Here is a 27,564-nt window from a genome sequence, read left to right on the forward strand (position 1 = left end):
TTACCTGAATAAATCTAGGCTTTTTTACCTGTGTGAGATTACTCAGTGATAAACATTAGTACTCCAAGCTGAACTCATGCAGCTATTTGTTAAAGCATGTGTTTATTTCGTGTATTTTATCATTTGAACAACTCCAACAGCAACAGTGCTTGGTGCTTTGAATGGTCCCAGAGATGTGTATCTTACCCTAGCAGCAGCACGTGACACTGTGCTGTCCTCTTCTGTGTGCCTCATCATAAATGCCTCGTATTCTGTGTTGTGGTTTAACCCAAGGTGTTCTTACAAGGTTTGTCGTGTTGCCACAAAATCACAAACCACGTCTTGGCTGTTTGTGGAGCTGAATACAGCGGTGTTAACGGTGGGGGTCTGTGAGGCTATTAAAAACATTGGGACCTGTGGACTGAGAATTATCTTCACTGTCTGCATGTCAGTGGTCATTTCGCATGCACTTTGGGCTACACCACCCCTGTGGTCTCCAGCTGTACTGCATCCACAAGCCTGGAGAGAATATTCACGAAAATTTTGATGAAATCAACCCAGAGTATGGCCAGAAGACAAATAATCCTTTAGTCTATGACCTAACCCAGCTGTGTGCAGTGTCCTCTTGAGTGTTAAATTGCTTAGATTCATTGCTTGTGATAGAAAGATTCTTCACTTTTGGTTTGGTTTCATAACACACTCTTTAAGATGTTTAAAAATGTGGTTATCCGTGTGTTAGTTATGCATTACCCTGCTAAAGACTTCACTTGGACCTTCATTACCATGTGAGCAACCACAGTGCATGACTGGTGGCCATGTCTAATCTCATGTGTTTAAGTCTTTCCAGTTGACTTCTAAAGGATTAGAGCTCTACTGCATCAATTGCACTCAATTTAATGTTCATTTTTGGTCTGATTGGCTCCAGAATACAGAGGAAATTGCAAGAACCTTTTACAATGGTATAAAAGCTTTTTTTCAAAGAGCTCCAAATTGCCCAAATGTCAGTTGTGTGCTGAAATATATCTGTCCCACGAAACACTGGCCAGTGCTGTAACAGGGTCAGTGTCAAAACTGAGACAGATTTGCTCCGAATGTGTCTGCTGCCAGGGTTATGATTAACTACTGTACATCAGCAGATGAAATGAGGTCCGCTCTAATCCTCACTGTGTTCTCTGTGTCTTTCAGGGTCACAACAGGCACTGGGAAAAGGATCTGCTTTGAACAAATCCCCAGTTCTTTTTGACCATCTACATCTAAAAGCAGCAGACTCCACTCCACAGCACTTTGTGCCCTATACACTTTAACTGATAAAACGCCAATCAATATCCCACTTCATTTCTGTACTGTCAGTTATTGTTTCATGCTTTAATTCTATTTATGTTCCTTCATATAGCACACGAGTGTTAATAATCCATCATTTTGGTTCAGTTTTATTAACACTTGTTTAATGCTGAAGATTCAAATAAAGCAGTCCATGGCATAAAACTGTGCAAGTGAAATTTTTAAATTTTCACAGTATTGAAATACACAGATATAACAGAGCAGAACTGCACATGATTAGTGAACAGTTTACACATTCAGTATCACAACAGCAATGAGCAAATGTAAATGTGCAATTGTACAACATACAATGAAATGTGTCTTCTGCATTTAAAGGAATTCTGTGTAAAAATTGACTGTCTCCTGAGCTCTCCCTACGTGCTGTTGGGTTTAATTCGCGTTTACAATACTGTCGTGAAATCAAGTCTCTCCCCAATCTCTCTCTCTCTCCCTCTCTCTCTCACACACACACACACACACACACAGAGCTCTTCACACACACCCCTAACATCACTCCTTAATCTTACCTCTAAATTTATTATGTCAGACTGATATGGCCAACTCCAGGACATCTTGTGTCTTACAACAGGTGAGTCTATTTCACATCCTGTCTTTGTTATGCGTTACAACATTGTCCATGTAAGGTTGTAAAAAGGGTGGCTCTGTGTTCTCAGTTCAGACACAGTCTGGACATAGACCTAGACACAGGTTGAACTCTCAGTCTCAGACCTTTGAGACCTTCTAGACCTCATCCTGGGACCTGAGCGCTCACTAAAAAAGTCCATTTCATCCGCAATGGTCTCCTCTGTTCATTTTGACACCACCAGAAGAAGAAGTTACTGTGCCACATGTTTTCTGTAACAGTCTAATGGCTCATAACACTGTGTTTATCAGATACCTCAGATTTATTAGACATGCTAGAATCATGGATCATCTTCACACTAGAGCTCCAAATCTGCGCTCTGAGAGTAAGTGGTGAGCAGGGGGAGGGCTTCTGAGGATGAGCAACTTGTCCTTAAAAATAATTAATTCAAAATGAATGCTAAAGAGAGATATTCAGTGATTGAAGACAAGCAGAACATCTAGAAATAGACTGAAAATTTAATAATAATATAAGAACAGTCTAATAATTGTAAATGTTTTCTGTAAAAACACTGCACTGCAAATTACTTCATGGAATGACTTTACCGTGTGTGCAACCACAGTGCATGACTGAGGGTAATGTCTAAGTTCATGTGTTGAAGCTTTTATTTCCAGATGATTTCTAAAGGATTAGAGATGGGAAAAGGATTAGGCTGGGGGGAAAAAAATGGAGGCTGGGAAAATGTCCTGCCTTGAAACATTTCTCAGTTTTCATTTTGACAAACCACATTTCAAAGCAGCAGACTCCACATCTCACTGTGCAATGAGATTAAAGGTGATTTCACTGAAATAAGTTATTTTTGCAGTGTAGGGTTATTATAAAATGCATCACTGTAGTATTTGGATGCTGAGTGTGAATGTGATAGTGATACAGAGGGAGTCTGATAACAACGTGCACGTACAGTCAGAACCACAAACACAGTCAAACTCAAGTCAAAGTGTCAAAGCAGGATGCATTTTCACCACAACTTTTATATACGTTGACTTTGGGACTGTCACATGCTCTTCAATACTGCAGTAGGGTTCTCTGGTAACAAATATATTTAACCCTTTTATATCATTTAATCATCTGCTGTATACAGAACTGAACTTTTCTAGTTTTTGCACCACTAACACCCAGATCCTTACAGTGCATTAAATGGAAGATGATGATGCGCCTACACTCCCTGCCCACACTCATCAATATCACCATTGTGTTGGAAAAGGCCATTGTTCCCACAGATCTTCCACACCTCACCAATGCCTTTTCCTATACCTAAAAAGTGAATCTAAGCAGGGTAGTGTTTATTTATGTTGTACCACCGTTACTGTACCACCTTATTCATTGCATTTATTCCCAAGTGTACAATTTTATTACTGTCACGCTTAAAGGAACATTATGTAAAATTTGGGTTTCTTGCTGAGGCTTCTACCAGTGTAATTCATTTTTACAGCACTGAAATCCAAAAGTTACATAATACAGTTTCAGCAGTGCTGAGCCCAGAGTAGCAAGGACAGATGTTCTGTTCTCCCTGTTACAGCTCAGTGGGACATTACATTGATTTAAAGCTGTAATTTCACTGTCAAAATATGACAAAGGGTTCCTTTAAAATAAACATGTTAATATAAATGTGTAGCTGTTTCTCTTCAAAGATTCACAGGAAGTTGGCACTTTCTATTCTGGTTTCTATTCTGAATTCTTGGGAACCAACTCTTGGCTTAAATTGTGAAGTTTTTTTTATTATATATGAGAGATAAAAAAAGATTTCTGAACAAAAGTTGTTAGTGCTCAGTAAAACTGAAGGTGGTTCTTTTTACAATTAGGAGTTTGAGTTGGCCTCAAAACTAAAAATCATGTGCAGTGAGTTTGTTTGAAAAATTTTTCACAGTGAGTAAAGCTCTACCCACTAAACAGCTGAACGAGAGTCAGGCAAAAATGTGCTGAAATGAAATCCTAAACACTTTGGTTTTGATACTTCAGATTAGGCTTGTTTTTAGGAGATTAGGAATGAAAACATTCATTACAGTGAATAAAACATAAACCAAAATATGTTTCTCTGCAACAGCCCACGGTACTGGTCATCCTCATCTCTGCTGTTTCAAATTTATCTCATTGAACAATAAAGTCAAGAATATAATACAAGTTTTAAAATTTGATGGGAGATGCCCAAAGCCAGAGTATCTTCCCTACACACACACACACACTTAATATTAGACCACTTCTATTAGTCCATTCAGTGTGCCATTTTAACAGACTGTAAAACAAAATTCAGTTTCTAAACAAAAATGGATCTGTCACATCTCACAGCCTGATCCTGAGCGTCATTATACATATAAGGATTGCGGGATCGGACTGACAGAGGCAGACACAAACACTATACACACTTTATTCATACAAACAAAAGATAACAAAACAAAGAGATATGGTGAGAGAGACAATACACAGTGAGCTAACAGAGACCTAGACAGGGGTAGTTAACCTGAGACCTAGACAAAGGGAGTTAAACAGACTAAACCTGGATACAAAGAGACAAAGAGAGAGGCACAAGGAATGAAACAGACAGAACAGACTGACAAAGGAAAGAAGCAAATCGAGCACACAAAGCACAGAAAAGGAAAACACTAACAGACCAGAGAAAGAAACAGACAAGACAAACTGACTAGTGACAGAAGCGCGAATGAGGAAATAAACCAAATGCCCAACAAAGAGGCAGCGAGACAAGGAAACTTAAATACACAACACAGACAAGGGACACCTGGAACAGACAACGAGGAGGCAGGATTACAAATGAGACACTGACAAGGAGGTGGAACTAAGGTGGGACTAGGGCGTAGACAGGAACAACAACAACAAAGAGCCATGTGATAAATGAGCACATGTTGGGAACAGACACGGGACAGGGCCAGGGCGTGACAATACACCACATGCTCAACATTGATGTTGATGAACATAATGCTTCTAATGAGGACATAAACTGTATTTGCCTGTGTCTGCAGTGAGTGTCTGAATTCACCAACTGGAAGAGAGTCTGTAAACTGGACTCACAGTGTTTATGATTAGCTCCTGTACAGTAAGTGAAATGAGGTCCGCTCTAATCCTCACTGTGTTCTCTGTGTCTTTCAGGATTACAGTATGGACTAAAAATCTAAAAATTTCTCCAGTTAATTTCAGTGCAGCAGACTCAACCCAAATACATCTCGCTGTGCCTTATATGCTTTAAACCCAAACAACTCTAACCCCGCAATGAGCGGGGTAGAACACACCTTATATAACCAGCTTTGTAAGTCTTGAATGTCTGAATGCGTCTGTGAGCTCCGTATACCGTTAGAAAGCGCAGATCCTACCGTTTCTAAAAATAGCGCTCTCATTGCGGTGCTGTGAAGCCTCTGGGAGTAATCCATTGTGAAAAAACACCTAAAAACCAAGGTGCTCCTTCAAAATTTGTGTGTCATATTCGTCATGAAATGGTGTAATTATACTCGCTATTATCAAAATAAAAGACGCTGCATTGGAAAATGCAGACGGCGTTTACTTTCAGTTTCGTTTTGACTCAAATGACGTCATCTCACGCTGTCTCTGGGCAGAAAACTGAGTCATCAGCAAAAACATATTCCTATTATTGATTTATAGGTTTTCAAGGGTTTTTTTTTTTGGTTTCACATCAAATAATAATGCATTAGATTAACAAATATAAATTAAAAAGCTTAAATAAATCTTCATTGTGTATTTTTATCTTTAATAGATATATGCATAGGGTTCATAGGGTTAACTGATCAATGTCAGTCTATATCAAACTTCATTTCTGTATTGTGTCAGTCATTGTTTAATGCTTCGCTAATCCATCATTTGCCACATGACTGTTATTACACTGTCAGTTAATTTGTGTAAGGGAAAGAATTACTGTTTGGTGATATTGGACAATTTCTCCAAATGGGAGGAATGTGCCAGAAAGCAAGATGTGCAGGCTGTAGCAAAAGTCTTGGTGCACATTATTCCACATTGGGGTATTCCCTGACACATTGGCAATGACAAGGGACTTGTCTTCATTAGTACAACACTCACTGAGCTCAAGGAGAAATTGGGCATAGAAGTGAAATTGCTTTGTGCATATCATCCACAAAGTGCAGGTTCAGTGGAAAGAGAAAATGCAACGATCCTAGACCAGTCAATGAAGGGAGGTTATATCTGCCCTAGAGACTGTGCTCTTGGAGCAGGCGCTAAAGCGTTCAATTACTCAGTAGTTCAACGTGAAGGTCCTAATTGTTTAAAATCTTTTCTAATGTTATCTCCTACAGGGATGATTGAAAATCCAGATGACTACAGTGATAATCAGGATGCACCGTATGAGTGTTTCATGCAAAATTTGTCAAAAGACATAATCTGCATAATAGGTAATTGTTCTTGTTCGTGTGCAATACAAATGGGACATTTCCCAGGGCATTATTCGATCATACAGGTTGTTGATCAGAATCAACAGGTGTTCCAGCAGGGCTCGGATTACAAAGCCACACTTCAAAATGTGTATATGCATCTGTTAACTCACCAGAGACTAAGGGCTGATATATTTTGGCTATGGCCACAAAGGTCACCTCAAATCAACCCTTCCTTCACATTGGACAGGTATGTGTGCACTAGTCATGCTGTGGGAACCAAAACTTATTTTCCCTATATTCAAATGATCTGATCTTGCATCTAAAAAGATAATTCGCAGATACAAAAGAGATTTCCTGGGGGACTATTTAATTTATCTGGATGCTATCGCCATTCACAAATGACACATCAAAACCAACTTGCCCTTGATATGATCTTGGCTGAAAAGGGAGGCGTGTCACATGTTCATATTTTGGTAATCATTTCTTTATTAGTACTGGCTGTAGTCGGATGCTGCATTATTCCCTGTGTTAGAAGTCTGATCACCAAAACAATTGAGTGTTCTGTCTCCTTCACTCTGGTTAGTGAAGAAGTGTACATGTAATCCTCTGGACGAGTTGCCTCTTGAAATGCCTCAGCCAATTTATGCCTCCTTGGACCATGATTCTACTGAGGAGGATGAGTATATCATTTAATAATTCTATTCCTTTTATCAATATTTCTTTAATACTCACTCGTTTAATCACTCAATCAGTTTAACATTTTTATTTTACTTTTGCTCATATTATGCTCATTTGTAAATTCATGATAACTAGCTATTCTGAGGATGATTTTTTGCATTTTATTACTCTGTCGATTTATGATTAAGTTGTTCCATATTATATATTACAATCATAAAAAGGGAGGAATGTGATGGGAACATGCAATATGACATTGTAATAAGAAAATAATGATGATAATCCACCAATATACTCTTATGATTGTTATACATAGATATATCATGATTGAAGTTTAAAATGTACTGTGGTTAATCTCATGACCCTAAAGTGCTTATTACATAATGTACTCAGGACATGACCCTGGAGTGGGGAGGGACAGTGCTTAACATTGCACTTCTGTAGTTAATTTAGAGAAGTAAGATCCCTAGATAGATTAGAGAAGTCTAGTAAATATGTTGGAGAACATAGTGAGTGGAAAACTTGACCTAGACGTCTGCAAACATAATGCTGACAAGAGAAAACAAGACAACAGAAAAATGTATAGCAAAAGATGCCAGTTTGGGAGTGTCTGGTGTAATAATGACCAAATGGTGCACATGACCATTGGTGTACATGACAAAGTTCCTATATATACTTAAACAAATGTTTGAATAAACTAGAGATTGTGCTGATCTGAGCGTCTGATTCATTACTGTGTTCCTGTTGAATAAATAGAGGTATTCAAAGTCTTCACATAGACCTGATATCTTTGGTGACCTTCACACTGGACTTTGCCCCGTGATCTGATCTGAGAGGAAAAACAGGAACAAAAAAAAGAGATAATCATATTCAAATTACGTGAGGGAGCTGCAGAGTAGAAGAAGATGAAGTTGAGCTGTGTATGTTGGGCTCTGGGGCTGGTCCTGCTCATAGCCATCTCCTCAGATGCTGACTGTGAGTTTATAAGATCTTCTGCCTTTTTTGTGTTCAAGTAATTCATATTCCTGCATTGTGAACAGAGCAGTATTTTTCCACCCAGAATGCACTTACAGCTGTCCCATTGGTTTTGTTCAACACTTCATGTTTTTCAGTCAGGATTACACTTTTGTTCTAAAGGTGTAACCATTCTGGTTTTTGCAGAAATTAAAACATGGACTAAAAGCTTTTCTGCTTCACTTCCACAGCACTCGCAGGTCATCCTGAATTCTGCTGTTATGAATTTGTCTCTATGAAAATTCCAGCCAACAAAATAATTAAAGTTGAAAAATTAAGTGAGAGATGCCCAAAGCCCGGATATATGTAAGTATCCTTACACATATATAGAGCTGTTAGTTCCCCGCTGCTTCAGGTTTGTTTGCCCTGGAGGGGGCACCATTTCTTCACAGGGTGACACACACAGACACACACACACACACACACACACACACACAAATTAGCTCACACACACACTTCTACCCAACAGTCAACAATAGTCAACAATCTACCCAATGTGTGTTTTTGGACCGTGGGAGGAAACTGGAGCACCCGGAGGAAACCCACACAAAGGGAGGACACACCGCACTCCTCACTGACAGTCACCCAGAGGAAACCCACACAGACACAGGGAGAACACACCACACTCCTCACAGACAGTCACCTGGAGGAAACCCACACAGACACAGAGAGAACACACCAACTCCTCACAGACAGTCACCCGAAGGAAACCCACGCAGACACAGGGAGAACACACCACACTCCTTACAGACAGTCACCTGGAGGAAACCCACACAGACACGGGGAGAACACACCAACTCCTCACAGACAGTCACCCAAAGGAAACCCACGCAGACACGGGGAGAACACACCACACTCCTCACAGACAGCCACCCGGAGGAAACCCACACAGACACAGGGAGAACACACCACACTCCTCACAGGCAATCACCCAAAGGAAACCCACGCAGACACAGAGAGAACACACCACACTCCTCACAGACAGTCACCCGGAGGAAACCCACACAGACACAGGGAGAACACACCACACTCCTCACAGGCAATCACCTGAAGGAAACCCACGCAGACACGGGGAGAACACACCACACTCCTCACAGGCAGTCACCCAAAGGAAACCCACGCAGACACGGGGAGAACACACCACACTCCTCACAGGCAGTCACCCAAAGGAAACCCACGCAGACACAGGGAGAACACACCACACTCCTCACAGACAGTCACCCAAAGGAAACCCACGCAGACATGGGGAGAACACACCACACTCCTCACAGGCAGTCACCCAAAGGAAACCCACGCAGACACGGGGAGAACACACCACACTCCTCACAGACAGTCACCCGAAGGAAACCCACGCAGACACGGGGAGAACACACCACACTCCTCACAGACAGTCACCCGAAGGAAACCCACGCAGACACGGGGAGAACACACCACACTCCTCACAGACAGTCACCCGGAGGAAACCCACGCAGACACGGGGAGAACACACCACACTCCTCACAGACAGTCACCCAAAGGAAACCCACGCAGACACGGGGAGAACACACCACACTCCTCACAGACAGTCACCCGGAGGAAACCCACACAGACACGGGGAGAACACACCACACTCCTCACAGACAGTCACCCGGAGGAAACCCACGCAGACACGGGGAGAACACACCACACTCCTCACAGACAGTCACCCGGAGGAAACCCACGCAGACACGGTGAGAACACACCACACTCTTCACAGACAGTCACCCGAAGGAAACCCAAGCAGACACGGGGAGAACACACCACACTCCTCACAGACAGTCACTCAGAGGAAACCCACGCAGACACGGGGAGAACACACCACACTCCTCACAGACAGTCACCCGGAGGAAACCCACACAGACACGGGGAGAACACACCACACTCCTCACAGACAGTCACCCGGAGGAAACCCACGCAGACACGGGGAGAACACACCACACTCCTCACAGACAGTCACCCGGAGGAAACCCACGCAGACACGGTGAGAACACACCACACTCCTCACAGACAGTCACCCGAAGGAAACCCAAGCAGACACGGGGAGAACACACCACACTCCTCACAGACAGTCACTCAGAGGAAACCCACGCAGACACGAGGAGAACACACCACACTCCTCACAGACCATCACCCGAAGGAAACCCAAGCAGACACAGGGAGAACACACCACACTCCTCACAGACAGTCACCCGGAGTGGGACTCGAACCAACAACCCTGCCACATTAAATATTAAGATATGTAATTAAAATATGTCAAAATGCAGTCACAATATGATAAAACATACAATACATTTACATTTACATAAATCAATTAAAATGAAAGTGTGAAAACCAGTATATTAGAAATATAATTTGAAAAATAGAATTAGAAATTCCAACATTTGCAGCTAATCTGACATCTTCCAGGAGTTTGATCCAGGCGCGAGCAGGATAGAGACTGAGCACCACGTCCCCTTGTGTGTTATCATTGAAATTTACAATAATGTATCATGTGCTTGCCATTTCCAGTCAAATGAAAGATATTTGTTAAATAAAATTAATTGTAAATGTCCATAACTAGTAAGAAAATGTTAAAATCTCCTCTTTTCTGTGGAAATGCTGCAAACAGTTATGTCTGCAGTGAGTTTCTGAAATCACAAACAGGAAGAGAGTCTGTAAACTGGACTCACAGTTTTTCTGATTAGCTACTCTACATCAGCAGATGAAATGAAATCAGTTCTAATCCTCTCTGTTCTCGCTGTGTCTTTCAGGGTCATAACGGAGGCTGGGAGAAAGTTATGCATTGAAAAAGTCCCCAGTACATTTTAACATACTATATCAGTGCAGCAGACTCCACTTAACCCAAATACAGTTCACTGTGCCTTAAAAGCTTTAACAACATCAATCAATATCCTGCTTCATTTATTCACTGTCAGTGTTTAATGATTTAAAGATTTTAATGATCATTCACTTACCACATGATTGTTATTTATCCATCGTTTTGGTCTTGTTAAATGCTGAAGATTCAAATAAAGCAGTGCATGGAATACAACTGTGCAAGTGAGTTATTTATATTTCCACAGTATTGAAACACACATATTTTAGTTTATATATTTATTTAACATTTCCTTTAAGCAGGCAAGTTATTAACCCTCCTGTCGTGTTCGGGTTAAATCTGATCGATTTACAACTTAAAACTCATAAATATTGTGTTTTACATCAGATTGCCTCAAGGCCTTATGATATCCTACACATAATGCACATAATGGTTTTAATCAACCTTGTTACACCTGTGGTGTTCCCAGTCAAAAGTGACCACCATAGGAAATTAATGGGTATCCAGACTATATTCATCCATCAGACAGAAAACATCCCCATACACACCAAACTAACTCACTCGGTCAATCCAGACTGAACAATGTCTTTTGTGGGTAAACATTTCTTTCCTGCACTTTTTTGCTTGTTAACCACACCTTCCAGGCTAATCTATGTATCATCTTCACATAGACCCCATATATATAACTTGATGTTTGACTTGCACTCCTTTAACTCTGAGCACAATGAGTAGGTGACTGACCAAGCAGTTATCTGTTGAAGAGGGTCTGGTCCAGGATTTTGGACATGATCAAGAGGGCACTGAAATGTGGTGCCTATGTTTGCAAGGCCAAACATATTTTATGCCTATCAAATATGCAAACATATATGTTTGCAAGGCCCACCCTGACCTGAGTGTCACATGCCACTCGTGTATGAATTCACATGCAAACACACACACACTTGACTTCATGCTGAGTTTGGTTTTTGGTTTTCAATTTATGTTTTACATTACATGTTCATTCATTCATTCATTGTCTGTAACTGCTTATTGAGTTCAGGGTTGCGGTGGGTCCAGTGCCAACCCAGAATCATTGGGCACATTCCTGGAGCTGTGACAGAGACACTACCTGCTGCACCACCATGCTGCCCACATTACACGTTGATGTTGTAATACATTTTCAATGCCTTTATGTATTTTCACTGCAGTTATTTTATGTCTAATTCTATAAATTCATGATAAACACGACGCTGAGACACTGTTCACATCTCAGCTAAAAAGAATGTTGAATAAAAATTCGGGGGTGATGTTTTTTGTGCTAAAACAGACTGGTCAGTTTTGACTGGGAACACTAAAATTCATCCACAATTATTTTGTTCTCTCCAGAAACATACCTTCCACTGTGTACTTTGTTTTGAGTGATGTGAATTTTCAGATTTGCAGTACATTGTTTCTTGTGGATCATTGCCTTTCACTTCCTCTTGTGCCCTGCTGAGCAGATGCAGCTCAGGATTGTTGTTAAACTGAGTTGTACTGGTGTTGGAAGCAGGTATGTACATGGTTTGTTCTCTTCACTATCAGCAACAGTTCATTAGGCAGATTTTATATCCCTGTTGTTGTAGCTAGTTGTAGTTTAAATGCAATAGTTCTGTGTATTCTGGGTAAACAATGTGTTCAGCTGAACTCATACTAATGATTCTCCCTGTGGTAAATTATACTGGTCTGTATTAACTCTATACTCTAACGTAGAGAGAGCCCATAAAGCAGAGTTATCTTTCAAACATTTCCCTTGAGTTATTATTGAAGTGCTGTCTTATTTTTTCTTCTCTTATCCTACCTTATTTTCTGTTTATTCCTCCTGGAGCCACCATCAAATTAAAGTAAATGTAGTATGTAAGAATCTGTAAAACACTCAGGTCAATTCCCACTTATTTTTCCAAGATTTTACTGTATATTATTAACTTCATGACGAGATGTCAATCCTCTTTCACGTTTCTGCTCTGAGGGGCTTTCTCACCTCATACAGGGTTTCATCAACCTCCAAAATCATCCCAATATGATTCATCTCCACTTCTGTAAATCTAAAGAACTTTCTTCCCAGGTTTTTCAGTGTTTCCACATTACAGTGTTTCTATTTTTGAAAGAGTACAGTTTTTTCTTTTTGGTTCTGAGATACTAGCACCTGCCTTTGCTAATTTATAAACTTTCCTTCTTTTTCTCCTTTTAGGATGTTTAGACTTTGTTCTTCATAGCTTCCTAATAGAATGTGGTATTATATTTATAATAATGTAGAATGGTATTAGAGTCAGGTATGTGCTGAACTGAGCGTCTGATTCATGAATGTGTTACTGTAGAAGAAATAGAGGCATTCAGAGACCTCTGCACCGTGTGTATCAAACCCGAAATCTTTGATCTTCACACTAGACTGTCCACTGCTCTGAGGGGAAAACCACAGTGAAAAAGAGAGATTTACATCAAATTTAATAAAAGACAGTGGCAGAGAAGATAAAAATGAAGATGAGCTGTGTGTGTTGGGCCATGGGACTGCTTCTGCTCATAGCCACCTCCGCAGATGCTCAAGGTGAGTTTATAACATCCACTGCCTTTTAAATAATGCCAATAACTGATGTTAATGTGTTGGCCTTTGTTATGAACAGAGTAGTATTTTACACAGAATGAGGGTTTTTATGAGATGTTTTAATATTGATTTAACCCTAAAAACTCTCTACTCAATATCATGCTTTTTTAACCAGGATTGAGATTTTTTTTTGTTACAGAGATGAAAACATTTTAGTTTTTGCAGTAAATAAAAACATGAACAAAAATGTTTTCTGCTCCTCTTCCACAGCAGAAGTTATTGTTCATCCTGAGAACTGCTGTTTCAACTTTGTTTCTATGAAAATTCCAGCCAACAAAATAATGAAGGTTGAAAAGTTAGATGGAAAATGCCCAAAGCCAGGCTATATGTGAGTATGTCACACACCCACACACACACACACACACCAATTAGCATTAAAATGATCTACTTAATATTATTTGGGCCCCAATGGTGCCACCAAAACAGCTGATCAGACTTCAGGAGACCTCTGAAGGTGAAGGTATCTGGCCCAATAAACAGTTCAAACTCTTTTTCATGTTGTCTATATCCATTCCTGGACAGTGTTTGTAGTGTGGCAGGGCACTTTTTCCTGGTTGCCATAAAGATGTGTACTCTGTCTATAACAGTGGTTAGGTAGGTGGTAAGTATGATTGAAATTTTCAGATGATAGCCAGGACCCGATGTTTCCCAGCAGCTAATAAGATTTTTACATGACTCCACTGGGATTTTACTCCTCTTTTTGACTCCAGGGCCTTGCCATCACTCTGGTCTTTATTTACCTCCCCAGATTCTTTATTGGATTTATAGAAATCTGGTGGGCAACTTTGGAATTTTAATATTTTTTTCTGTAAATAATTTCTTGACCGCTCATGGTGTATGTTTCTAATCATTGTCCTGTTGGAGAGTTCAGTCCTGCCTTTAGAGTCTCAATGACGTCTTCTTTTCTTATGATACCATTTATATTGATTACCATTTATATATGTTGCCTGGCCCATTTGCTGGAAAGAAATCCCTGAAATATTAAGTTCTTACCACCACAATGGACACTTGTTTTTATGCTGGTGTGGATATTAAGCAACACATCCATCAGAGGGCATTTAATATTCAAAAGTTTCTAATAACTAGTGATGTTCAAAACCACAGATTTCCCTTCCGATCCGATACTGGGTAAAATTCATGCTGGTATCGGCGATACTGATCCGATGACAATACTTTGTGAAAATACATCTAATGTGTCTGGTAAATCAAAAAAAGTAATGTATTTCAAATCATAGCTTCATAAAGAATACAATTTATTTATTTTAATCTTTGAAGTATATTGAGGTAGTGGCTCATTATATTGAGTGTTGCTGCTTTTGGGGAATCATCTTCCAACAATATAAAATCACAAGGTAAAACAAATGATGGGGCTGTTCTGCACCGAATGCTTAATTTTATTTAGATTCTACTATGTATGTAGTCTCTCCAAATATCCTACAGTGAGGGGATACAAACACTTGCTGTTTTATAATACAGGATGACTCAAATTGAAATTGCCAGTAAAATATTTGATTAAATAAATAAATGCCACAATAATTTCACAGGTTTGTCAATACCTTCGTTTTAAAATATTCATTTAACAGTTAAACAAATTAGACTAATTGTAAATAATAATAGATATATTTTATAGATAACATTTTATTTTTATCCATATTTTCTAGTATATATTTTCCAAAGTTCACCATTGCAATTTTTGCACTTGCTCTGTTTAATTGAATGACACCTAGTCAATGTAATCCACTTTAAATGATCAATACTTTAGGAAAACGTACCTAAATAAATCTAGGCTTTTTTGCCTGTGTGAGATTATCTCAGTGATACACATTATTACTCCAAGCTGAAGTCATGCAGCTATTTGTTAAAGCACATGTTTATTTTATATATTTATTCATTTGAACAACTCAAACAGCAATCATGTACCTGGATAGTGCCTGTCTGCAGCACTGAGATGTCTGTCTTACTCTAGTAGCAGCTCATGACACTGTGCTCTCTCCTCTACTGTCTGCCTCATCATAAATGCCTCATATTCTGTGTTGGCTGTTTGTGGAGCTGAATACAGTGGTGTTAATGGTGGGGATCTGTGAGGCTATTAAAAACTTTGTGAACTGTGGACAGAGAATTATCTTCACTTATTTGGGTCTGTATGTCAGTGGTCATTTCGCCTGTACTTTGTGCTACAACACCCCTGTGGTCTCCAGCTGTACTGCATCCATAAGCCTGGAGAAAATGTTCACAAATATGAATGAAATCAACCTTGAGTATGGCCAGAAGACATAAATGATCCTTTAGTCTGTGACCTAACCCAGCTGTGTGCCGTATCCTCTTGAGTGTTACATTGCTCAGATTCATTGCTTGTGATAGAAAGTTTCTTCACCCTTGGTTTGGTTTCATAACTCACTCTTTGAGATGTTTAACAACGCTGTTATGCATGTGTTAGTTATGCTTTACACTGTTAAAGACTTCATGGACCTTAATTACCATGTGAGCAACCACAGAAAGCACTCCAAAGCAGAGTTCAAAGCACTCCAAATTGGCCAAACGTCAGTTGTGTGCTGATATATATATATATATATATATATATATATATATGTTCCACACAACATTCGCCAGTGCCGTAACAGGGTAAGTGTCAAAACTGAGACAGATTTGCTCCGAATGTGTCTGCTGTCTGTGTTAAGATTAGCTACTGTACATCAGCAGATGAAATGAGGTCCGCTCTAATCCTCACTGTGTTCTCTGTGTCTTACAGGATCACAACAATGGCTGGGAAAAAGATCTGCTTTGAACAAATCCCCAGTTCATTTTGACAGACTACATTTAAAAGCAGCAGACTCCACTCCACAGCACTTTGTGCCCTATACGCTTTAACTGATAAAACGGCAATCAATATCCCGCTTAGTTTCTGTACTGGCAGTTATTGTTTCATGCTTTAATGCTATTTATGTTCCTTCATGGAGCGGCACGGTGGCGCAGCAGGTAGTGTCGCAGTCACACAGCTCCAGGGACCTGGAGGTTGTGGGTTCGATTCCCGCTCCGGGTGACTGTCTGTGAGGAGTTGATGTGTTCTCCCCGTGTCCACGTGGGTTTCCTCTGGTTTCCTCCCACAGTCCAAAAACACGCATTAGTAGGTGGATTGGCGACTCAAAAAAGTGTCCGTAGGTGTGAGTGAATGTGTGTCTGTGTTGCCCTGTGAAGGACTGGCGCCCCCTCCAGGGTGTAATCCCGCCTTGCGCCCAATGATTCCAGGTAGGCTCTGGACCCATCCCGACCCTGAATTGGATAAGCGGTTACAGATAATGAATGAATGAATGAATGTTCCTTCATATAGCACACAAGTGTTAATAATCCATTGTTTTGGTTCAGTTTTATTAACACTTGTTTAATGCTGAAGCTTCAAATAAAGCAGTGCATGGCATAAAAATGTGCAAGTATATATATTTTTTAATTTTCACAGTATCGAAATACACAGATATAACAGAGCAGAACTGCACATGATGATTAGTGAGCAGTTTACACATTCAGTATCACAACAGCAATGAGCAAATGCAAATGAGTAATTCTACAGCATACAATGAAATGTGTCTTCTGCATTTAAGAGAATACCGTGTAAAAATGGACTTTGTTCCCCGAGCTCCCCCTACGTGCTGTTGGGTATAATTCACGATTACAATACTGTCGTGAAATCAAGCCTCACACCAATCTCTCTCTCTCTCACTCTTTCTCTCACATACACACACACACACACACAGAGCTCTTCACACACACCCCTAATATCACTCCTTAATCTCACCTCTAAGTTTATTGTGTCAGACTGATATGACCAACTCCAGGACATCATCTGTTGTAAGATGAAGTCTATTTCACATCCTGTCTTTGTTGTAAGTTACAACATTGTCCATGTAACGTTGTAAAAAGGGATGTTTAGCAATGTCTCTGTGTTCTCAATTCAGACACAGTCTGGACATAGACCTAGACACAGGCTGCACTCAGTCTCAGATCATTGAGACCTTCTAGACCTCATCCTGGAACCTGAGCGCTCACTTAAGAATTCCATTACATCCACACTGGTCTCCTCTCTTCATTTTGACACCACCAGAAGAAGAAGTTACTGTGTCACAAGTTTTCTGCAACAGTCTAATGGCTCATAACACTTTGTTTATCAGATACATCAGATTTGCTGGACATGCTATCTTGGATCATCTTCACACTAGAGCTCCAAACCTGTACTGAAAAGTTTCATGTCAAATTTCATTATGATAAATCACATTTCAAAGCAGCAGACTCCACAGCTAAATGAGAGATGGGATTAAAGGTGATTTTATTAAATAAGAAATTTTTGCAGTTTAGATTAAGATGGAACTATACATGGGTAATTATAAAATGCAATACTGTAGCATTTGGATGCTGAGTGTGAAAGTGATAGTGATACAAAGGGAGTCTGATAACATCGTGCACGTACAGTCAGAACCAGAAACACAGTCAAACTCAAGTCAAAGTGTCAAAGCAGGATGCATTTTGACCACAACTTTTATATACGTTAACTTTGGGACTGTCACATGCTCTTCAATACTGCAGTAGGGTTCTATGGTAACAAATAGATTTAACCCTTTTATATAATTTAATCATCTGCTGTATACAGAACTGAACTTTTCTAGATTTTGCACCGCTAACACCCTAATCCCTACAGTGTATTAAAGGGAAGATGCCCACACTCATCAATATCACCATTCTGTTGGAAAAGGCCATTGTTCCCACAGATCTTCCACACCTCATCACTCACTCCTATACCTAAAAAGTGAATCTAAGCAGAGTAGTGTTTATTTATGTTATACTGTACCACCTGATTCATTTAATTTATTCCCAAGTGTTTACATTTTTATTAATGTCATGCTTAAAGGAAAATTAGGTAAAATTTGGGTTTCTTGCTGAGGCTTCTACCAGTGTAATTCATTTTTATAACACTGAAATCGTTACAGAAGGGATTCCTTCTCCAAAAGTTACATAATACAGTTTCAGCAGTGCTGAGCCCAGAGTAGCAAGGACAGAGGTTCTGTTCTCCCTGTTATAGCTCAGTGGGGCATCACATTGATTTAATGCTGTAATTTCACTGACAAAATATGACAAAGGGTTCCTTTAAAATAAACATGTTAATATAATAGTGTAGCTGTTTCTCTTCAAAGATTCACAGAAAGATTCTATTCTGAATTCTTGTGAACCAATTCTTGGCTTAAATTTTGAAATATGTTTTCTGTTTCTCTTCAACAGCTCACGGTACTGGTCATCCTGAACTCTGCTGTTTCAAATTTGTCTCATTGAACAATAAAGTCAAAAATATAATACATGTTGTAAAATTAGATGGTGCACCCTTGTGTATGACTTGTGTAAGTGCAAGTTGATTAAAAGCAGTTGTCTTTCATATGGCATACTAAATTGGGATGTAAATTGTAAGTTATTTTTGATGTACTTTATGTCCCTTACTCAGTCTTCCATAATTGGAAGTAACAAATTACTGACTATAAAATCTATATTGGTTTGAAGTGAAATAAATTTAAACTGCATATATAATTAAACATTAATTAGTATTAAATCTGACACACAACCCAGTTACCCAGTTACTTTTCGCCAGTGTGTGTGTGGATTGAATGTTGAGTGTTGATTTTAAAGCATCCTTGGGTTTCTAGAAAAGCACTGTATAAGTGTAATGTTAAATAAAACACATTTAGATGCATATTTGGGGCTCCTCATCCTGGCTGGGGTCTATAAGTCAAAGGATGAATCAACAGCCAGTCTTTCAAAACTGGTGAAACATTAAAAAAAGTTGTATTTTTTATGTAAAATGAGTGAATTATCCTAACTGAACCATTATTTTGAACCATTACCTGTTAGAGGTAAGGAACACCACTGCACTAAATATTGATTGAATAATTAGTAATGGAGTTAGTAATTAAATATTCACACTGCTTGTTAGGCTTTTTTTGGATAATTAAACATGCACCGGGTCAAATTGACCCAGGGACATCATTGCTGTTCCTGAAAAACGAACATAACAGGAGGGTTAAATAATATGTAGTGTCTTTACCTGTCCAATTTTAGCTTGGAAAATAGGCCATCTTTACATATTATACAGTAGAATTATCTAGAATTTATTATTATTATTATTAATGATTTATGCTCATTGACCCGCCGTAGGTTCTTGGCTCTGAAATTGAATCTGAGCTAGAAGGAATAATTCCGTACAAGAAAAGTGCACACACAAATAACCAAGTATTGTTTTTTTCACACAACTGGTTTATTAAGAAAGCCATGAGAGAACGACACCTGCAGAGGAGCCTGCAGAGTCATTTCAAAACCTGAATCATTTTCCTCTTTAGACTTGAAAAAGGCTAAAAGAGAAAAAGTGTGAAGTGAAGTGAAGCGAAGGTTTGGGGAAAGAAAGAACCTGGAGTCTGAAGCCTTGAAGTTCTCATTTGGCGAGACTGGGCTTTTTTAACCAGAATTTAGAAAGCCGGCCTTCCTGATATTGGAAAGACCTGATTGGAGCATATCTTGCTCCTGATTGGCTGTTTCCTGTACCTTGGTAGTGACATCACATAAAATTTATGACCCTTGACAAGAGAAAGGCTTGAAGACCATCCCTTTTTGAATGACTGTCCCAGGATTCTGAGTCAAACTTTGCAATATAAAGATTATATGTTAACACAAAGTAATATCATTAAGACAACCATGTTTCATAATTATTAAGGAAATACACACACAATATGTGGCTACCTTGGTTCTACATAAGTTCATATAAAAATAAATGATTTTAAACACATGTAAATTAATCCCACCTATTTTGATTGTCCAAATGGAATTAATTTTAAAAAATTGTGTCCATAGGACCGTTTTAATCAAGTACTATAGTGTTAGTTTTATGACTCTCTGACACAGACCTTCAGGCACCAATTTTGGGCCAGTTCTTTCTGAAAAGCTTATCTCCAATTCCAATCTTGGCTTGGGGATGTCTCTGAAAACCAGCGAAAGCTTGGGTATTTAAAATCACATCTCAGAAAGTCAAATTTCTTATTAGAAATGAATACACATTCATCATATCACACTGCACACGTCTGATCAATTTAATCAGGGGGGTGAAAATCAGACTTCTCTTAATGTCATGGTTGTTCAAGGTGATCCACCTGCACCACAGTTCCTGAGCCAATTAAAAGAAAAGGGGGGTACTTGTAGATTACACCTGACCACAGTCCTGGAAAAGAAGCTTATACAAGAAGCTCTCTTGGACACTGCATCAGACATCACTCTGATGTCATCCACGCTCTTTAATGAAGTGTGGGCTGCAGCACACCACGCCCCACGGAAATTGCAGTTACAAAAATTTGTGCCTTATTCATACACTGGTATTGAAATAAAGTCTGTGGCAAGAGTGCTCATAACAATAGGGCCCATAAGTCTGGTTGACTCTGTATATGTGTCTCCTATTGAAAACATTTATTTCCTTATTGGCAAGGACCTGCTCAACCGACTTGAGCCACTGATTGACTTCAAGTGTTTGAAGATCTGGGCCCAGGTTCACAAACCCCTGCCCCTCTCACACTCACACTCACATTGACCTTGAAGCTCAGTCCTGTCATCTAAACACCAGGCCCACAAAGACTATCAACACCTTTCACGCTCCAACAGTGACAAAGGATGCCATGACCCAGAGAATCTCAGCTTATGATGAACATATAACTGTCCAAACAATAACAGTTCCTTTTCTCTTTGGATCCCAAATGGCCTCTGAAAAAAGATAAACTAAAAGACCTGAAAAACCAGGGTAACCACAAAAACATTTAATGTGATTTTGATTCCATTCAATTCCCAAGAGCTGGACAAAAGGGATTAAAGTAAAACATCACATAGTCCAGCAAAATACATACAACACACAACAGGATAGGGACAGTTTGCAAAACTCCTCAGAGTCACAGAGGCCGGAAAAGAGCAAAAAGGGGATGCAAAAATGGTTATGACCAAAATGTGTTCCATGATAGGTTGAAAAGGGGGGACAAGTTGCAAAAGTACAACTTGGTTAAACTGGCCTAAAAGTCCATGAAAAATGAGAAACAAACTCATAAGCTCCTGCCACATGGGTCAGACCCACACAGGGTCCTAAATCTTTCCCCCACCATTCTTCTTTTATCCAGGAATGTGAATAAAGTTCAGCAAAGTGCTGACTTCAAATGGGTTCATCACAGCCAGATGGAACCTCACCAAATCACCATGGGACTTGTAGGGAACAACAACACACTTGTTAAGTCATAAAGACCAGCAGACACCCAGAATACCTTTAATGTTATTAATCGTCAGGTTCCACAACCGAGTATACAAAAAAAAAAAAAAAAAACTTTCATCTGTACTCACGTTGCGTCTGCCTGATAAAGTAATCTGTGGTATATCAATATAGAAGTAAAATTCTAAATTCTACTTTAAGCATTATATTCCATTCTAACTTGTGTATTGGCATCCGTCGCTATACACAGCTAATTCTTTAAGCCACGACAAACTATTCAGAAGGGGGGTGATGCAGTCAGCACACAGAGTACTGTTTTTAATTTTTTTTTTACTGGAAAATTTATTTTTCTTTGTTTCTTCAGTAGCCTAAGGTGACAACGCTCACATTCAATGTCGAACAGGCTTATGCCCACTAGCTATGTTAAATCAGTGTTCTTAGTAGTTAGCTCAACTATAGAGGAACATCCTGCTTATCCAGTAAATAAAGATTTTTTTTATATTTGCATGGGTAACTACCCCTGAAAATTTCTCTTAGAAAAAATAATATTTCCTAGCTAACAGACACTTTTAAAATAAAGTGAACCCCCATGCCAGCTTAAATATTGGATTAAGTCCAATAAAGGATTATTCCCATATTAAATGATGCCAGAAAATGATCAACCCTGAGTGTATGAATGAATGTCTCCACTGACTTTACTATCTACATACATCTCCATATTGTTAGTCTTCTGTTTTCAGAGGGAAAACATCAAACCAAAAGGGGGAACTGTAGTGGAGATGATCAGATTATTAATTTTAAATAAAAGATATTATACTTTTTGGGGACTTTATATGCCAAATTAATCTTAATATGCAGAAAGACCTTTCTCCATGTTCAGAGACATCTCCAAGCCACACAAGCCAGACAGAATGTGAGATTACACAGGGAGGGTCACTACAGGCCCTTTTTAGGACAGTTTACGAAACAGGGTCAAGAGAAGAATCTTTCAGAATGCAAAGAGACACACAGGCTCAACCTTGATTAAAACTGTCTTCTCACACAGTTTGAAAGAATGTTAAACAAAAGAACCACACATTCCTTAAATCTTTTGTTTACCTGATGAACAAGTTGCCTGTGTGTACCACTGTGTGAAATGAATTCCGTTTTAGACAAATCAAAATTAGTGGAATTAATTTACATGTTTTAAATCACATTTTTATATGAACTTATGTAGAACCAAGGTAGCCACATACTCTGTGTGGTAATTGGTAAAGAATTATGTAAAACATGGTTTGTCTTAATGATATTGCTTTGTGTTAACATATAATCTTTTATATTGCAAAACTATGATTCAAAATCTTGTTATGGCCATTCAACAGGAATCATCTTTGTCCTGTCATAAGTGTTATGTGATGTCACTACCTAGGTACAGGAAACAGCCAATCAGGAGCAAGAGATGCTCGAATCCTGAATTTCTGAGGAGCAATCAGGTATTCGAGGCAGATTTTCTAAACTCTGGTTATACCTAGTGGCGCCAAATGACACACTCTCTTTTCACACCTTTTTTTTGTGAAATGCACTCTTTACACACTTTTTGATAATTTTTGGAGAGGAAAAAGTTTTTCTGAAGAATGTCTCTCTCCTGCTTCCAGCAGAATATGCTTCTCAGATAGGGTAGTCAGAGAGCTCTCCAGCTCTGCAGGCGTCAGCCTCTCATGGCTCTCTTAAACAGTCTTGGGCCCCTCAAGCTGGGTCCAGATAGAACATAAGTTCTATTTTAATTTCATCTCTAGTAGAAAACTATAGTTTAAGAAAATAGTGTAACTCCAGCAAAATTCAATGCCACACAGAACATGAAAGAAACCTCAGACCTGTGACCCTCAAAGTGATGACAAGAGCTCCAGGACCAGCGACGGAGATGGCCACATGCAACCTCAGAATGACCTTCTGAGAAAAAGGCCCATGGGAGACCTGCATGGACATGTCTCTCACAAGGCAGCAGATCAGCGATGATGGAGAATTCCCACAGAGACTTTCAGAACACCACTAGCTCCGACGGAGGGGTCGCCGTGTCTCTGAAAAGGGTGAGAAAAGGGTGACTCTAGCGGCTACAGTGCTAAAAGGCCCGCGGCTGCATTGTTTCAGGAAGCTGTGCTGGAAAGCACCGCGCCTCAGTGACATGTGCTCCAGTCCATCTCCATGGATATGTAACATCCAGATTATATTCATACATCAGACAGGAAACATCCCCATACACAACTAACTCACTCACTCACCAACTAACCAAATCACTCACTCAGCAACAAACTCACTAACCAACTCACTCACTCACCAACTATCCAAATCACTCACTCACTAACCAATTCACTCACTCACCAACTCACCAACTAACCAACTCACTCACCAACTAAACAACTCACTCACCAACTCACCAACTAACTCACTGACTCACTCACTAAATAACCAACTAACTCACTGACTCATTCCCTCACCAACTCACTCACTCACCAACTAACCAACCAACTCACTCACCAACTAACCAACTAACTCACCCACTCACTCACCAACTTCAGAATGTTCCTGGCCCTACTGAGACAGCGAGAAGGTTTCAGGACCTCATCTCTGTAGGCCATCTCATCTCCCCCTGTTATCAGTCCCACCACCATTGTGTCATCAGCAAATTTCACTATGATATCCTCTGGTATGGACGGAGGAGAAATGACAACCCAGTTTCACCTGCTGGGGTCGGTTAATCAGAAAGTCTTTGATCCAGTAGCAGGTTAATGGTGGAAGCCCCAGATTGGGGATCAAAAATTCAGGGATTATTGTATTAAAGGTAGAGCTGTAGTCAATGAAGAGCATCCTGACATAGCTCCCCCGGTGACATAGCTTCTCCAAGTGACTCAGCACTGAATGGAGAGCAATGGCTATTGCGTCCTCTGTAGATCTGTTAGTCCGGTATGCAAACTGATGTGAGTCTAAAGTAGGGGAGAGACAGGCTCTGATGTGTTTTAGAACCAGTTTCTCAAAGCACTTGGTGATGACTTGGGTGAGTGTTACCGGGCGAAAGTCATTGAGACTGGTCATGAGTAATTTTTTGGGGACTGGGATAATGGTGACTGATTTCAAGCAGGCTGGGATGACGGCTTGCTTCAGTGACAGGTTGAAGATATTGGTGAAGACCTGTGCTAGCTGGTCAGCACATGCCTTAAGCACCTTCCCTGGTACACCATCCGGGCCTGTAGCCTTCCTGGGGTTCACAGCACAAAGCACCCATCTCACATCCTCAGCTGCAAGAATGAGTGGGGGGAACCAGAGACAGAAATGGGCTGTAGTGGGAGGGTGGGTGGTGTTGTAGGTAAGAGCTGTGCCTGGGACTCAAAGTGGGCATAGAAGCAGTTCAGTTCCTCTGCCAGTACAACATCTGAGACACCGGATGTCATAGCACAGCCTTTGTAATTGGTGATGGACTGGATGCTCTGCCAAACCTTTCAAGGGTTGTTAAGCTGCTCCTCTATTGTCCTCTTGTGCTCTGCTTTGGCGATTCTGATGCCTCTCCTCAGGTTAGCACGAGTGGTGCTATATAGTTCTCTGTCCACACCTTCTCCCAGCGACCAGGTGCTGTCTTTTACTGCAGCCGACGTGAGGAAAACTCTATGCAGAGTCGACCCGCGGAAAGCTGCTGGACCAGACAATATTCCTGGCAGAGTGCATTTACATTTATGCATTTGGCAGATGCTTTTATCCAAAGCGACTTACAAAAGAGGATCTAACATTCAAACTACAGCACAATTTATACAAAATACCTTACATTAAGTGCAATATGCCAGGAACTAATAAGTGCATTAAAGAAAAGACTTTCAGCGCAAAAGATACTCTCGGAAGAGCTGGGTTTTCAAGGATTTCTGAGAGGGTTCCTGTTGCTCTGATAGTGCTTGGAAGCTCGTTCCACCAGCGTGGTACCAGAGATGAGAATAGCCTCAACTGACCTGTACAGGGGGTTGGTCGTGTTAGTTGGCGCTCCTTTGAGGAATGGAGAGGGCGGGCGCTAACATATGGTTTTAAGAGTCTATTGAGGTAGATGGGAGCAGAACCAGTGAATACTCTGAAGGCCATCATGCGAGCAGTCAAATTGAGAGTGCTCAGAGAATGTGCAGACCAGCTTGCTGATGTCTTCACTGATATCTTCGACATCTCTCTGAGCAGCACTGTTGTCCCAACATGCTTCAAGAACACCACCATCATCCCTGTGCCTAAGAATTCTTCTGTGTCCTGCCTCAATGACTATCGTCCGGTTGCACTCACTCCTGTCATCACAAATTGCTTCGAGAGGCTCGTCATGAGGCACATCAAGACCCTACTTCCCCCCACACTGGACCCTCTACAGTTCGCGTATCGTCCTAACTGTTCACCGGACGATGCCATATCCACCACGCTCTACTTGGCACTTACCCACCTGGACAAAAAAGACACATATGCCCGAATGCTGTTCATAGACTTCTGCTCAGCATTCAACACCATCATTCCTCAGCACCTGATCGGGAAGCTGAATATACTGGGCCTTAACACTTCTCTCTGCAACTAGATCCTGGACTTCCTGACTGGGAGACCTCAGTCAGTCCGGATTGGTAGGAACACCTCCAGCACCATCACACTGAACACTGGAGCCCCCCAGGGCTGTGTGCTCAGTCCACTGCTGTTCACACTGCTGACCCAAGACTGCAGCAATGCACAGCTCAAATCATATCATCAAGTTCGCTGATGACACGACTGTGGTGGTTCTCATCAGTAAGAATGACGAGTCAGCATACAGAGAGGAGGTGCAGCGGCTAACTAACTGGTGTGTAGTCAACAACCTGTCTCTGAATGTGGACAAAACCAAAGACATGTAGACTTCAGAAAACCAAGGGGTGAGCACTTGCCGCTGAACATCGACAACTCTGCTGTGGAGATTGTCAAGAACACCAAATTCCTTGGTGTTCACCTAGCGGATGATCTCACCTGATCCATTAACACCTGTAACATCAGAAAGAAAGCCCAGCAGCGCCTCTACTTTCTGCGAAGGCTGAAGAAGTTTCATCTCCAACCTCCAATCCTCACCACTTTTTACAGAGGAGTCATCGAGAACATCATGACCAGCTGCATCACTGTCTGGTTTGGGAACTGCACTGTGGCAGATCGCAAGTCCCTCCAGCGTATCGTGAGGACAGCTGAGAAGATTATCGGTGTGTCTCTTCCCTCCATCACAGACATTTACATCACTCGCTGCACCCGCAAAGCACTCAGCATTGTGGGAGATCACACACACCCTTCACACACACACTTTTCAACCTACTGCCGTCTGGAAAAAGGTATCAAAGCATGCGAGCCCTCACATCCAGACTCCATAACAGCTTCTTCCGACATCCTATCAGACTCCTGAACATCTAGAGACTGAGACTGGACTGAAGAAGTGCACACACACACACACACACACACACACACACACACACACACAACTTCACAAAACACTGGTTTGATGGACTGAAAATGATATACTGAAAATGAGTGTACTGTTTACATCATGGTTACATCCAGTTACCGTTTACAGCACAAATACACTTTAAATTGCAGTGTCTCTCTCTCAGACGCCCCCCCGTACTTATGGTTTTTGTATTGTCTTGTATTAACATATTGTATTGTATGTATATTGTTTTGTATTTCCTTAGCCATGTCTTCTGCACTTTAATGCATGTGCACTGTTTTATGTTTGCATTAGCTTTGCACTAGTTGCACTTTAATGTTGTGTATTGTTTTATGCAGTACCATGGTTCTGGAGGAACGCTATTTCGTTTCACTGTGTACTGTTGAAATGACAATAAACTTCTTGAATATTGAATTGTC

The 27,564-nt window shown here is 40.5% G+C and overlaps 1 protein-coding gene and 1 long non-coding RNA gene across 2 annotated transcripts in view; both read left to right on the top strand.

Moving 5' to 3' along the window:
* Positions 1-27,564, top strand: part of LOC136674125 (C-C motif chemokine 14-like) — a 100,313-nt gene that overhangs the window by 35,213 nt on the left and 37,536 nt on the right. The window lies entirely within an intron of this gene.
* LOC136673834 (uncharacterized) lies at positions 12,225-18,861 on the top strand. Its single transcript, XR_010795972.1, has 4 exons — positions 12,225-12,344; positions 13,220-13,376; positions 13,644-13,761; positions 16,183-18,861. It is a non-coding gene; the product is annotated as an uncharacterized lncRNA (long non-coding RNA).

The sequence above is a fragment of the Hoplias malabaricus genome, chromosome 17 (genome assembly GCF_029633855.1).
Source record: "Hoplias malabaricus isolate fHopMal1 chromosome 17, fHopMal1.hap1, whole genome shotgun sequence".
NCBI lineage: Eukaryota > Metazoa > Chordata > Actinopteri > Characiformes > Erythrinidae > Hoplias > Hoplias malabaricus.